This window comes from Aedes aegypti, chromosome 2 (assembly GCF_002204515.2).
Source record: "Aedes aegypti strain LVP_AGWG chromosome 2, AaegL5.0 Primary Assembly, whole genome shotgun sequence".
Taxonomy (NCBI): Eukaryota; Metazoa; Arthropoda; class Insecta; order Diptera; family Culicidae; genus Aedes; species Aedes aegypti.
The window spans coordinates 283,543,076-283,557,778 of record NC_035108.1 but is presented as its reverse complement, the minus strand read 5'-3'; the positions used below and the strand labels follow the sequence as shown (position 1 = coordinate 283,557,778).

Below are 14,703 nucleotides of genomic sequence, written 5' to 3'. Positions count from 1 at the left end.
GCATCATATGCTTTTCGACACATGGGTGTGTGCGCTTTACCGTCAGTCGCCGTGTTGTCGTGCCACCGGAGGCAGCGATCAGTTGGTTGATCTACGACCGATCATAACAACAACTACTAGGGTAATTGATCTAATAGTAGTCAGTGTTTATACTGTTTCAATTAAATTATTAGCGATCCGGCTTTACTTTCGCTAGATAAGCTTGTTGAAACCAGGAAAAGTTAGAGGCTCCACCCTCTGAAACTTTTTTTTTATAAATATTCAATCATTTCCAGATTGTTTTGCCTTTTTTTCCTCCAAAATTTTGGAAGTGCTTTTCAAGTGCCGTACCGGTTCAAAATGTTAATCGACTCAATGCAGATAAAATTAGTCATGTTTTTTCAGTGCAATTTTGCAAAGTGTCACAACGTCAAATTATAATTTAGCACCTAAATTCAAAAAAAAAATGTTTTTTGTTTTTAATAAGTCATCTTTTTCTTCTTTCTGGCGTTACGTCCTCACTGGGACAGAGCCTGCTTCTCAGCTTAGTGTTCTCATGAGCACTTCCACAGTTATTAACTGAGAGCTTACTATGCCAAAAACCATATTTGCATGTGTATATCGTGTGGCAGGTACGAAGATACTCTATTCCCTGGGAAGTCGAGAAAATTTCCAACCCGAAAAGATCCTCGACCGGTGGGATTCGAACCCACGACCCTCAGCTTGGTCTTGCTGAATAGCTGCGCGTTTGGGCCCCATTTTTTAATAAGTCATAGACGGTTTGAATTAAACGTGTAGTCACAAAGATATACAAAAAGCACATTTGTGTACTTTTCTAGGGGCTGTTTTCCATATGGGTCGGTTATGCTTTTATGGATACTAAAGGAACAATATAGTAGTGTGAAGGTATTTATCATTTTGCAATAAAAAACCGTTGATTACTGCAATGAAATATTTTTCTCGTATATAGTCATTCCTTCCGTCACATGTGAATATTTAATAATCTTATTGGATTTTAAGCAGTTAAATGCACTTGAATAGTGTTTAGTAGCTCCATTATCAGAACATCTACCCTAGCACGCTACGTGCGATCGTGATATCGCATGTAGAGCTCGATCATTCGTGTGCCCCGCTTGTAGCTATCTGTCTCTCTGTCTGATCGTTGAACCAATCGACGAGGCCGTAAGCAGCCTACCAATATGTGCGAAGCTTTACGGCTGGTTGAACCGAGAAGGCTTAACTTGTGCACCACACCGGTGTGGTTCCTAGGAAAACCTGTGGTTGTAGACGAAAATGTGTTTGTGCAAATGTTTGTGCTATATGCGATATGGTTTACGCTGCGATGCGCGTTGTGTTGTTACGGTAGACTGTGCTTCGTGTTTTCTACGTTTTGTGATATGGGGGTGCTCAGTAGCTTAAATAAATTTTCAAAATAAGCGTTTTGTTAATAAATTTGTTAAACTTATCTTATCTATTTACCATAATCGCAATCGATTGAATACAACAATGCACTACGAAAGTATAATATTAATCGTCACGTAAATTTTATTTGTCAACATTTGTTAAGTGTAAACAACAAAACGACGTAAATTTAATTGCTAAATAATACGTCATTCGTGAAAAAATGAGGTCTAAGTCTTATGGAGTTGGTGGTCTAATCGCTACCGCTTTTGCTTCATAAGCAGAAGGTCATGGGTTCCATCCCAACTCGTCCTTTTCCTCGTACTATATGATATATACTGATTTATATATTTATATTTCACTTGCTCTTTTCTTTCACTCTTAATTTACCACACTTAAACTATTCGCTCATATGGCAATCGCTAGAACCAGAAACGGACAAGTAATCATTTGTCTAGGCTTCAATTCTTCCATAATGATGCACGCCTTTCTTTACGCATGATACATAGATAGCAGGGTGGTTAAACAAATCATTTTTGCTCCACACCGCTCATTCGATTCCAGATCAAATTCTGAGTGTCCTCACAACATTTATGCTCATTTGGATGAAAACTGAGACTTCACAAGCCTTTCAAAGTTTGTATGGGAATAACTATGGGAAAAGCAATTAATTTTTCCAATCGGGCATAATATTTGCCCATATATTCTTAAGGGTTAGAGCTATGCTGATACTGTCAGCTACAACTTTGTCGAAGACGGTTTCCATATCGGACGCCTCAGTTATTAGTTATTAATTTTAGTATGAGTTGAAAATCTTCGGCTATAATAATTCAGCTGCTCTCCATGCATTACTAATTATATGCAGTGAAACATAGTAGCCATGATTTGTGTGTGCTGTCTTTCGCGCCAGATGCAGCAATGTTGCCTGTTTAGAAGATAAATGAGCACTTTTAATGAATTTACAATTGGGTATAAACCAATAACTAATTACTGAGCCGTCCGATTTGAAAACGGTCTTCGTCAAAGCTGTAGCTGACAAATGTATCTAAAAGTATCAGCGTAGCTTCAATCCTCAAGAACAAATGGGCAAACATTATGATTCAGTCAATAAATTGCTTGCTTTTCCCTAGTAATTCCAACAAGCCCTTCAATGCAGTCCCAGTTTTCATCCAAATGAGCTCAAATTTTGGGAGAACACTCCGAACTTTATCTAGAATTAAATGAGCGGTGTGGAGCAAAAACATTTTTTTCAACCACCTTAATAAGTAGCCTGCTTACCAAAAGTAAGCCTCTCTGCCATTAAATTACCTCACCCCTATACTTTCCCGCATGAACTGGCGTAGATGCATGGGTATTAGCATGGGACACGGTCAGAGGCGTCTCGTCAGCCTGTTCAACCTGTTCATAGAACAGGTAGACCATTTAAATATAAAAATATAAAAACAATGCAAGTTCAACACAAAATTTTAAAACAGCATGAGGATTTTCCATAGAGTGCGGGTTCTTATTAACTAGATGGAAAATAGCATGGCAATTTTCTCAACACGCCAAGATCGTTCCCGTCGTATACATCCATCATGAAAATAGCGCGCTTTATATCCACAGCACGAGTGTAATGCAGCGCAAAAGCCGAAGAGCCATACCGTTCTTCTGTGCGATCAACCTGTTCTACTGCCCCTGTTGAACCAAATCCCATATATCGAATCTCCCACATACATTCACAGCTTGGTAATACGTATACGCTCTGAAGCATACAAGTGTGGAACCAACCTGTTCTACAAATAAATTGAACAGATTTCACTTTTTCTTCAGATTCGTGCACGCTAAAAAGATTCCTAATAAAATATATTTTGTACGAAAAAGATTAAGTGTTCGTTCACCAACTTAGAAGGATATCAGGGTGCAGAGCAATTTGGGCACTTCCATGATTCACTTTGGCATGTTTTTTTTCCCGAATTGCCTGAAACTTTGCAATAAGAAGTACGACGCATATCGTGGCCAAATATCAACTCTGTGGCTTTTAAAAAACCTCACTGCCAATGTGATTCAAATGTGCCATCCGGCTCCCTGTAGCTTCAGAGGTATTAATATCAAAATGATAAAAATTAAAGGCATACCATATACATGTAAATTTTAATCATCCATTGTTAGACTAGTACATTTGGGCTTCAACGAAGCTAGCGCAATCAAAATGGAAAATTGTTAGAGTGTAAAGCATGCAAGGATGATGCAAACTTTCATGCAATACGATGTCGGCTTCACTCAACATGTTCAACCAGCCGCTTGAACAGGCTAAGGAAGATGATAAAAGCTAAGGATGAATATAATTGAATAGGGTAGAGCATTTTTTTATTTTCTTCGTGCCTATAGATTATTGAGAGATCTATGTTGTTGATAGAAGAAGGACTGACAGAAAAAAATGGGCGCTCAAACTTGCCTTGATTTGTAATCATGTTTGAAATATGACACCGAATTCTTAAATTTTCCACGTATACAGTACACTGCATATTCACATATTAGTCGCAATGCTAGGAGAATGAGAAAAATATATTTGAAAATAGGGAAAATAAATAAGTCGAGTCTAGTACGACATTGAAGACGGCCTTACAGTTGAGATCAAAATACGCGTATCTGTCAAAGGATTCACACTCTAGTGGAATTAAATAGTGTATTACTTGATTCGGTTTTCTTTTATTTATAGGTACCTATTCCAGTAAAAAGCTCGAAGATTTATTATACATAATTTCTGCCGAATACACAAAAAATTATGTTTAGCTGAAAATATGTCCAAGTCAAGTAAAACATCACAGGAAATTGTAAAACGCATATTTGATCACATCGATACATTTAGTTATTTATGAAAAGTTTTATAGCTTGTTAATCATCAATTCACTGTTTCAATAAGCAATGTGAAAAATATTTCATGTTGAACAGGTGGTAGGTTTGGGCACGCGACGCCTCTGGACACGGTTATATGAAAAATTTAGATTCTCGCTCCAGCCAACTTTTTGGATTGCATTGCATGGGAAAACATTTTTTTTTGCAAAGAAAAATCGCCAGAAGTCGCCCATTGACCTCTATAAAAATACTGAACACAGATCTCGATAGATATTATGATTACGATGAATAACATTGTGGAAGACCGCAAAGCAATCCGATGCTCGTGAAAAAAGTTATTAAACAAATACTATTCGGAAATTTTGTCAAATTTAGTTATTATTGTTATTCCTTTACGTGTTAATCAACGTCGCTTTACTGATAGGTTTTCATTGAATAACTTTTTTCACAAGTGTCGGATTGTTTCGAGGTCTTCGGCAATATTCTTTATCGTAGAAATATCTATCAATAGAGGTCAATGGGCGACCTCTGGCGATTTTTCTTTGCAAAAGTATGTTTTCCCATAGTAAATCCCATACAAACTTTGAACGGCTGGCGCTAAAATATAGTTTCTCCGATCGAGCTGAAATTTTGCACAGTTGTTATGGGACCTAAATGCAATCCAAAAAGTGGACTGGAGCGAGAATCTAAATTTTGTCCCACACTAATGGGTATATCCGGTCTACAGTAGGCCAGTGTAAATGCAACATCAATTTACATCAACAACATCAATCAACCCCCTCCTCCTCATTAGTCAGCATTCTGACGTTGCAGACGCCATGTTTGTCTAAAAATGGAAGATCTCCAACACTTGTACACTGAGGGTGCTTGTTAGTCCCAAGCATTCAAGTACAGTCGACTCTCCACATCTCGTTGTTCTACATCTCGATATCACTCCCTTTGTCGATGATATTTTTCGGTGCCTTCATTCTGCATACATTTTCACTCTCCATCAGGGATTGAATCCTGAGAAAATTGAGAGAACCTCTCACGTATCGTTCTTTGTAACTATCATAACATGCAGCACATTATGAAAGACTGTTTATCGTATACTGCTACAACTTTGATCAGATTGGGGGGATAGTGGTGCATGAAAAAGGTTCCATACCTGGGGGACACTATTGCTATTGGAAGTTCGTGGATTGTTTATCGTGCTAGTAAAGAAAAACACCTACCCCCAACGGTAAACAAGCGAGAAGAGTTTGGAGAGCAAGAGTTTCCGCTCATGCTTCTTCTTGCATCGACCAATGGAAACACCGATAGATGTTGAAGTGTTAACTGAACCAAGCAAATAATAACACACAATGTCCGACCATAATACGTCAAAATCGACATGCAACAAATATTGTGAAATTTTATCAGATTTTTAGCAGTACAAATCTTTCATAAGTTCGTGACGGTCTTAATCCAGGAAATAAAAGAAGCTAACGTTATCCAACGTCAACTTGGCGGTCGTATTTCGGAAACAACCTCTTACTTTTTTGTAATGTGTAACTGGTATGTCTAAAAGACAATCCATTTGAACAACAAAAAAAAGTTTTTGGAATTCCTATCGCCATGCTAGGAACATGGCGGTTTAAAAAGTGTAGAAAATGTCAATTTCCAATTTTGGTACGAAGTTGTTGACCGCTAGAATAAAATTTAAACAGTACAAAGGCAAACTGGTTTAAAAATCTCGTTAATGATGATATAAAATACTTGTCAGCATAAAGCGCTATGAATTTTTTTTCACAATTATGAACTGCAAGCTTTGCTAATGTCTCGTAAATCATCAATAGTGAGACAAAAATGAGTAAGAGAAAGGTAAAATGTAGAGCGAATCAAATAAAGAGCGAATCGAGTAACTATCGAAAGTAATTATAGAGAAGTAAAAAGAGAATTATAAGTTAGTCGAGAAAAAGTCTAAATTGTGTGCAGTAGAAATGGCCTAAATCGGATGTTAGTAGAAAATTCAGGAGAAAAAAATCCAAAAAAGAGGAAAATTTGTTTTAGTGTTTATTACCAGACTACTAAACATACGTATGGCTTTTCAGAGGTGTCTGAAATAAACAAAACTACCTACCTTGATGACTGCAGCGTTATGCCATTACCGGGCATTATGTAGAGCTTTATCTTCGTAGACCTTGGGCGGTCTTCTCCAGCTACTACGTTTAGGGTCGGCAGGTGTTCTTCCACTGCATACAGCCAGCGTATTCGTGGTCTTCCAAAAAGTCTTTATCTGGTTCCCCTGCTGAATATTAGTTTGGCAATTCTTTCTTCCGACATTCACACTAAGTGACCAGGCTACTGAAGTCTGCCGTATTTTACACGCTTGATAATATTCGCATCTTTGTACACTTGGTGGTACAATTCGTGATTCATGCGTCTGCGCCACACACCATTTTCGAGTTTCCCACCGAGTATTGCCCGCAGCACTTTACGCTCGAAAACACCGAGAGCTTTCCGGTCATTGCATTGCATTAAATTCATGTTTATTTCCTAAAGTTTTTTTTAACAAGGAAATTATTTTTTACAATTAAAGTGGTTGACCAGAGTGGTCCTTCAGCTTTGTTTGCGATGCTGAATTTTTTCTGGATTTTTAAAATGGTTGTACCCTAATGCTAGTGTTCGGCCTTGTAGGCTCTGGTAGTTTGAAATAAAAATTTGATAACTACTACTATTTACACTACAAAAATTTGATAACCTAGGGGGGAACGAGGTTCCGGATGATCTGCTGGCCAGATTGGTGGCAACGAGCCCTGAATTTTTCGATGGAGTCACCAAAGCGCTCGTCTAGTGTTTTGATCTCAGCCAGACGGTGGACCTCGGTTGTCTTCGTTTTCGGAGGACTGTTGAGCATCATCCGGAGGAACTTATTCTGGGTCTTCTGGTTTTGGCGCAACTCTCCCAGATTGGTACGCCATATTCAATGACTGGAAGAATGAACTGTTTGTAAACAGCAAGCTTGTTCTTCAAAGACTGAGTTGACTTCCGGTTGATCAGTGGGTATAGTGCTTTTAACAAAATGTTGCTTTTGGTGACCGTTTTGTCAACCTGCTGTCTGAAGAGAAGCTTGCCGTCTAACTTTAAACCAATGTAGTCGGCTATATCAGACCATTCCACCGTTGATCCACCGAGGGTGATTTTACAATCCTCAGCCGGAACAAGTCTGGGGGATTTGGAACAGAGGAAGAGGATGACCTGGGTCTTCGCCGCGTTGATACAGATCTTCCAGCTGTTCAAATAATCTGACAAGACGTTCAGGCCTCTCTGGAGTCGAGATGTTAACGCTCTCGTGAATCTGCCGCTGTAGACGACTGATCTGTCGTCAGCGAACAGCGATAGAGAGCCGCCTTCAGGGAGCTGAGGCATGTCCGAGGTGAACAGGTTGTATAGTAGGGGACCAAAAATACTACCCCGTCCGGTCTGACTCTTTCCACGTCCACGCTTCGTGCCAGTAGAGAGCCACCGGAAAAATCAATGGTTTATACAGGGCGAATTTTGTTTCCGTTTGCAAGCTGCGGGACCTAAGCTGGTTACGTAGCCCGTAAAAGGCCCTATTCGCAGCCGCAACACGTCTTTTCACTTTGCGGGAAACGTCGTTGTCACATGTCACAAGTGTTCCAAGGTAAACAAAATCTTCAACAACTTCAAACACATCCCCATCAAACACTACCTCAGCACCTACACCACCATGCCTGACTCTATATCTACCTGCAAACATGTAAACGTCTGGTCCGTTGTCGAACGGCCCTTACCAAAATCAGCTTGGTATTCGCCGACGTAGGACTCCTCGAGCGGTCTCAGTCTGTTAAACAGGATACGCGACAGAATTTTGTACGCCGAATTCAGCAGGGTAAGTCCTCTGTGATTGGCACACTCCAGTCTGTTGCCTTTCTTGTAGATAGGGCGGATGAAGCCATCCAACGAGCCAGGCAATTCTTTGTCCTCCCATACCTTCAGAAGTACTCGGTGGATCGACTGATAAAGCTGCTCACTTCCGTGCTTGAGAAGCTATCCCGGTCGAGCTCGTCCTTCCCAGCAGCCTTGCAGTTCTTCAACTCCGCTGCTAGCCTTTTTAACCTCTCCTATGGTCGGTGAATCCACAGCTTGATCGTCATCATCTATGTTCATCCTGTTCCTCGCTACATTTCCATTTTCACCGTTCAACAATTGATGAAAGTGCTCCTTTTACCTGGCAGCCACCGCCGTTTTATCGGTCCTGCTCGATCATTGCACATGGCGGGCACTGGTACGATATTGTACCAAGCACCATTGATCGTTGCATATAATTTCGCATATCATTCCGGTTCATGCTTTCTTGAGCGTCAGCTACCACACTTTCTTCGTGCTGTTTTTTCTTCCTGCGGTGGATTCGCTTTTCTTCGGCTCTCGCTGCCCTGTACCGCTCTCTGTTCTGTCGGATATCGGCCACAAGCATACGGCTTCTGGCGACATTCCTCATATTTGTCACTCTCTGGCACTCTTCATCGAACCAGTAGTTTCGTCTTCGTCGTTGACCAGTGCCAATCACTTCCCGCGCCGTTGTTGTCACAGCTTCGTGATAGGGTCCCACAGGTTGTCGACATCTCCAGCAACGTTGATTCTTCCCAACTGCTCGTCTAGTTGCTGACGGTACTGTGCAGCTACCCCATCAGTCGATAAGCGTTGTATATTGAAGCGTAGCGTTCTGTTTGTTGTGGAACTCGTCACGCTGGATAACCGCGTCCGGATTTTAGCTACAACGAGATAATGATCCGAGTCGATATTAGGGCCTCGGAAGGTCCTGACATCCAGCACTACTTGGGAGCAGGCATCGCCACTCGGTGTCGCCAGGTGTGTTTGCGGATATTCTTTCGTGCGAAGTAGGTACTGCTGATTGCCATCCCTCTAGCAGCAGCGAAGATTACTAGCCGCAGGCCATTATCATTGGTAACGGAATGAAGGCTTTGCGTTGCAATGACGGTTCGGAAGAAATCTACTTTCCCGATCTGCGCATTTGCGTCGCCGATGACTATCTTGACGTCTTGTTTTGGGCACTCTCCGTAGGCCTTATCCAGGCTCTCATAGAACTCATTCTTCATGTCATCGGACTTATCGTTCGTTGGCGCATATATGCTGATCAAGCTGTAGTTGAAGAACTTGCCCTTCATTCTCAACACACAGATTCGGTCGCTTACCGGTTTCCACCGAATAATTTGCTTCATCTGTTTCCCAATCACTATGAAGCCAACTCCACGTTCTGCTCTGTCGCCACCGCTGTAGTAGATATTGGTACTTGAATGAAGTGTTGGCGATGGGGTCCACCGCTCGGAATTCACGTTCTCCGGTTCTCGGCCAGCGTATTTCCTGGATAGCTGCCACGTTCACGCCGACATTCCGCATTGCACGAGCCAGGAGCCTAACACACGCGGGCTCATTCAAAGTATTCACGTTCCAAGATCCAACTTTCCAATCGTTGTCTTTTATTCGTTGCCGGGTCGGTTGCCGTTTGCTCTACTTTTGCCTTTGATATGTCCTTTGCTCTACTTTTGCCTTTGATAAGTTCTTTGAATGATGCACCACACTAAACAACGGACTAGCAGGTAACGCCCAGTGGCACAGTCAGAAAACGTTCCTGACGAAAAATTTTCCGGACTGAAGCGAGAATCGAGCCCACACTCCTTGGATCGATACGGCTAAATGCTTGGTAACACTAACCCCACGACCACGAAGCCCACAATGCCCAGGTTTATTAGAAAATGTGACGTTTTCTTCTAAATTTCACGATGAAAATAACTTTTATTGAGTTATTGTGTTGCGCGCTATTAGATTTAGCTGTGATTTAAGCTAATAGAATTATGTGTAGCATGTAGACGCAATAAATAGGGTTTAATTTTTGGATCATAGATTTCCTAGATTTGATTATTCTGGAAATCCTATCTCTATTTTTACATAATTCAAATCAAATTTCTGAAGTTTAACGCAGGGTAAATATAAACTAAGCTCTAATTAGGCTTTATGTAAATATTACGGTAAAAATGTTTACTACGAAAAATTAAAAAAATGTCTTTTACTCGCAAATGCAAAAATTGCGAAACATTATAAGAATGTAAAATTTGAAAATAAGGTTTGACTTCTATATAACCTAAAACATAATGATTTTTTCGCACAGTATAATGATTTACGATTGTTCTATACAGTTGGGAAGATTCGTTAAAAAAAATCTTTAGTTTTGCCTATATAAAAATAGCATACTTTAAGGGGCAAAAGGGACACCGCAATATCCTCATGTTACACGAAATAATTTTGCTTTTCTTGTCAAATATTGCATTACCGTCGTTGGGGGTGACAATGGGTCAAAAAGGGATATGTGCGACTTATTTTTTGAATAACTATCGCAATTTAACTCCAATAAACTTCAAATTTTGTGTGTATGTACTTTGATGGTACATTAACAACTGTTCAAAAAATTAAAGACAAATATTTATTCACAGCGGCACCACAGATGAATGAAAAATGACCCAATCTCACCCCATAGAGGGGGTGAACTTGGGTCACTGTAATTGAAATAACTTGTTTTTGAGAATATGATTTCAAAACCATTCACAACTGAAAAATATTGATAAAAAACGATGCAAACAAAACATAAAGATATCTAAGATGTTTCACAAGTATGATGAACCCACTTAAAATAAAGATTATTCTGAAAATTGAAGAGCTATGAGAAAAAAATATGTAAACCCAACATTAATCGTCAAGTTAACATAAATTTTCTTGGTGTTTCCCTCAAATTGTTTTCAACGTCTCATCCCCATTGCTATGAAGCCCATTCAGTTTCCCCAAAGGTGTACTGAAACAGTGATTATTTTAAACCTTCGCAAATAGTTAAATTTCGGTGCGACATTCCACGATCAATAAATTTCAGGCAGAAGTTGACGTCATAATCCCAGTATTTCAGCAATCCAACTCATTTGTACTTCCGTGAGATGTTTCTATAATATGAAAACACTGATAAATAATCAAATTTAGAAAAAAAACACCCTTTTGATAAAAATTTACGATGTTGCTGCGCACGAAACACAGTTGCTGGTTTGAGAAGTTGTCAAAATGCGTTGTATTGTTATTCAATGCACGGAATATTCAAGTAGACTTGTTTGATGTTTCAGAGATGCTGTATTTAGAAAGAATAAACACATCTTAATAAAAAAAGAGAACACCCGGCACCGTAAAATGTCAAAAAAGTTGACTTGGAATTTCATTTACTATCGTTCTTGCTTGACCGAATCTCACCCCCATTTTCAATGTTTTAGACATCGTACCGAAAAAAATATTTTTTTTGTGGGAAAATCAAACAGATTCCGAAAAATACCTGTGATGTGTAATGAAAAGACTTTCAACATTCTACTAATACAACAATAGAGGCTAGAGTACATGCGTGATACTTTGTACAGGAGAAATTTAATGTTGTAAATTTTATCAACAACAAAAACTATTTCTAAAAATGCATATTGTTATGAATTATGTGTAATAATATGTTCCCTAGCATATGAATTATTAATTTTACAAAACATATGAAATATGTGAAATATTTCACAAAACATATTTTTCCGTTTTGACCCAATCTCAATGTTTCAATGTTTCAATTTAACTAATAAATTCAAAGTAAACCATCCAGAACATTCAAAAAGTTTTCTGAATAGTTTTACTATTATTCAAATAGCCAACCAGGATGGAAAATTATATATTTTCGTGAAATTACCGTTTCACTATAAATTTAACTTTTATCGCGCAGTTGTTATCGGTATTCACCTCATAAGAAAATACATTTTCAAAAATCTCAAACATGTATTTCTTATTTTTCAAAATATCATCGATTACATAATTTAGAAAAAAGATGAGCTTGCCCTTTCATTGGAACATTTTTTTAAATTTATGCTTATCAGCCATGATTGAACCGATATAACTTGAGTTGTCTTTCTTGTCCCTTCAACTAACAGGTTATCGTTTATAAATAAAGCTCAAACTACAAATTACAAAATGATCATACAAACTCAAAAACTACAGAAGACCGAAAGAAAATTATTACAGAAAATGAATGACAAACAGGACTTTACTTTTAGCGCTTCCATACTTGTTTTATGAGAAAGTACATTTTGCAGAAATTATTGTTGTCATTATTTTCGAAATAGTTTTGTAATAAACTTTTGTGTTCTTTTTTCTTCCAGGTATGTATCTTCAATATCCCGTATATTCAAAAGCTGATTGAAACAATAGAGCAGCAGTAAGTGTGTTCAATTCAAGTGTTCATATTGGTGTGTCGTGTCGTGTGTCGCATGAAATATTATTTTGAGTCACACTATTCCTACTGTTCAACTTATGGATTGAGAATCTGACCACCCCCACAGAGCAAAGTTGTGGGATCATATAGCAGCATAAGTATCCACATAGACGAACGTGCGCGCAAGCCTGAGTCGATGATGATGACGATTGTGATGATGATGATGAAAAGCCAACGGGGCCTTCGCTCTCTGGCCGGGCCATCATCAAGCCACAGGTATTGTAGAGGTGTATACTGCGCAGCTCTCGCACACCTCGCTGGAGGAACTAAGCGAAAACCGGAGTAGTAGTCCGCAACGCCACACGGGGCTCAGTATGGCCGCGAATGCGAGAGAGCAAGAACGCAAATCATCAACTATTCCGCGCCCGTATCCGAGAGTATAGTATACGTGTGGAGACCAAAAAAAAATACGACGCGATCGACTTGCCTTTGCTGGAAAGAGACAAACCAATTATAAAGTGTATTTTGTAAAATTAATGAAAAATATGTATTCGTTTTGTGGGGCCTGACGAGTTCAGTTTCGAGTCGGACGTTCAGCACGACGGGAACGCTGAGTGGCAACGCGAGCTAACGAGCTTACACGCGATCTAACGCTTGTTCTGAAACTGTGAAGTTTTGGAATATCTGAGATTCTTTCAAAGAAAAGTATGCGCGAATCGATTGGCTTCGAACGCTTTTAGTTGCTCAATTTATGCGTTGACATTTGTTGCCTATTATACGGGATTTAAGTACCGAGGGGTGACGACATTCGCCTCTTCTTTTTGGGAAACCGATGAAATTTAGTGCTATTGATTGTGTGATTCCAACAGTGAAATTGTGTGGATGGAAGAATTGCAGTGTACCTCAGCAAGCCTCAAAGAGCCAAAAGATTGAGGTGGTGATGCATAGCTGATGAGGAGGGATCCGGTATCGATTGAAGAGATATACCGTACTCGGCTCGCTAACCCGCCAACAACGTGTGATAATTGTGGGAAAGATTTATGTTTGCATCCAGCATTAGGCAGACCTAGCGGATCTTCGCCGGTTGCTCTCGCGGTTGGATAGTCCAAGCTAGCAGAAGTGGTAGCTTTCGGGGCCTCTACCAACATCAGTGAAATTCATTGTTCTCGGCTGTTGGTATCGCCAAGTTAGAAAACAATAAGCCGTTTCCATCACGTTTTATGAGCTGTTTGCCGTAGTTCCGAGACCGAGACCAAAAAGAAATGAGAAGAAATACGAGCTGATAGCATACAGTGATAGTTGATAGCGAATTGCTGCTATATGAGCGCTGACATGGAATAGTGAAAACCACCACCGGCAGCAGAAACAAACAGCAACATCAGCAGCAGCAGCTACAACCGAGAGCCTTGTCTTTACCACCTCCGCCCTTGGCCAGAAAGGAAAATGTATGTAAATACCGAAGAAGCGAAGAAGTTTTGTTTATGCTCGTCTCGCCATAAATGGAGTTTGCTGTTAGTGCGCTATGTGCTCTGAATATTACGCCTTGTAAATGCCGAGGGCGCACAGGGGTCCAGTTTTTTCAAAAGCTGACAAAAACCGTATTTTCAAACATAGTTTTAGGTTGAAAGCCAAAGTAATTCATCTACAGATGGTATAGAAAGCGTACCAGAATTTGAAAAAATATCACCATGTTTGGAAATTGCTAAATTGCTGTACATGTTCAAAAACCTTAATTTTTGATTCAAACCTCGATTACCTATTACCTATTACGATTACCTATTTCATGGGTTTCAATGCATATTTGGGTTTCAGAATATTTTTTTGGTCGATAACTCATTTTATTTTCATCTGTCGTTGTTAAATTAACAGATATTATTGTAGGTATGACAAATAATTGCTGTTCAGCTTCTTTATACCATACAAACCACTCCCCACGGAGATATCTTGCTCAAACGCGCTTACAAGAGAAAGGAATAAATTAAAAAGATAAGAGAAGATTCCTCTTTGCTGAGTATGAAAAACACACCGATTTTGTCCAAAAAAAATCAAAATGTGAAAATTAGGTATGCCTAAAATAGGATCGTCGACCCTACATATTGTCGAGACACTTTTCATGGGCTAAAATAGTGAAAAATTGAGAATACGACCTTTTTGTAACGATTTTCTCAAACCTGCACCACTGTGGGACGGTTATATGCGCCAGAGGC

The 14,703-nt window shown here is 39.5% G+C and overlaps 1 protein-coding gene across 5 annotated transcripts in view; it reads left to right on the top strand.

The window, feature by feature from the left end:
- The window catches only part of LOC5564298 (serine/threonine-protein kinase 26), a 242,242-nt gene that overhangs the window by 103,971 nt on the left and 123,568 nt on the right, over positions 1 to 14,703 (top strand). For 2 of the 5 annotated variants that reach the window (XM_021845231.1, XM_001648608.2), the window contains exon 1: positions 12,517 to 13,941. The exons of the other annotated variants lie outside the window; for them this stretch is intronic. The gene's annotated coding sequence lies outside the window, so the exon portion shown is untranslated. Of the gene's footprint in view, positions 1 to 12,516; positions 13,942 to 14,703 lie in introns of those variants that run through there. 5 annotated transcript variants of the gene reach the window in all.